Here is a 1235-nt window from a genome sequence, read left to right as displayed (position 1 = left end):
CGCCCACTGGAGATGTGCCCGCAACCCAGGTACATGCCCCCGACCGGAATCGAACCTGGGACCCTTCAGTCCGCAGGCCGACGCTCTAACCACTGAGCCAAACCGGTTTCGGCAGAAAATGTCACGTTTTTAACTCATTGAGTCCTCCTAACTATCCCATGGTACAGATGCTATCAGCATCTTCCTCCCCCCCCCACACAACCTGTTTAAAAATATAATTTTATTGCTTTTAGAGAGGGAGAGGGCGAGAGAGATAGAAACATAAATGATAAGAGAGAATCATTGATTGGCTGCCTCTTGCAAGCCCCCTACCCGGGATCGAGTCCACAACCCGGGCATGTACCCTTGACTGAAATCGAACCTGGGACCTTTCAGTCCCCAGGCCGACGCTCTATCCACTGAGCCAAACCAGCCAGGGCTTCCATCCCCTTTTAATGGGTGAGGAGACCAAGGCACAGAGAGGTTGGTAACATGCTCAAGGAGACACAGAGGAGTTAAGCGGTTTGCCAAAGCTCTCAAAGCGTATAACTAACAGAATCGAGATGCAAAGCCACGTGATCTGTCTCCAAAGCCCACGGCACAAGACTGGACTGCCTACTACACAGATGAAGTTCAAGGGAATCAAGAAACCCCCAAATAAAATAAAAGGCCATAAATCCGACCCAGCCATTAGGACATCAGCCTGGGCCTTCTCCAGGGCATGAGTGTAATAAGACACAAAAGCCCATCGCGTTTCTGGACAAAAGAACATAAATAGCCCAAATGTCCACCTACAGTTAGGAGAGGCCATACAAGGAGTGAGGAGGCCTTTGTGTTCTGAGATGGGCAATTTGGGGAGGTGTATGTCATACACAGTTATTTATAGAAATCATGATCCGAAAAGGAGATGACAGATAGATAGATAGATAGATAGATAGATAGATAGACAGACAGAGGCATGGTTGGGCATATGCATGAAATATCTCAGGATGAAATCCATGAAATCGGAAGCAGGGGTGGCTGGCATGGGGCTCATCCACTTTTATACAAGTTGAATTTCCTCTTTTAAAAATACTTTCTTTAAATTGATTTCAGAGAGGAAGGGAGAGGGAGAAAGGGATAGAAACACCAATGATGAGAGAGAATCAGTAATCAGTTGCCTCCTGCACACCCACACTAGGGATCGAACCCGCAACCCAGGCATGTGCCCTGTCCAGGAATCGAACCGTGACCTACGGATTCATAGGTGAACGCTC

Source organism: Myotis davidii, unplaced genomic scaffold (genome assembly GCF_000327345.1).
Source record: "Myotis davidii unplaced genomic scaffold, ASM32734v1 scaffold551, whole genome shotgun sequence".
NCBI classification, from domain to species: domain Eukaryota; kingdom Metazoa; phylum Chordata; class Mammalia; order Chiroptera; family Vespertilionidae; genus Myotis; species Myotis davidii.
The sequence above is the reverse complement of the archived record's forward strand: the minus strand, read 5'-3'. Positions refer to the sequence as shown.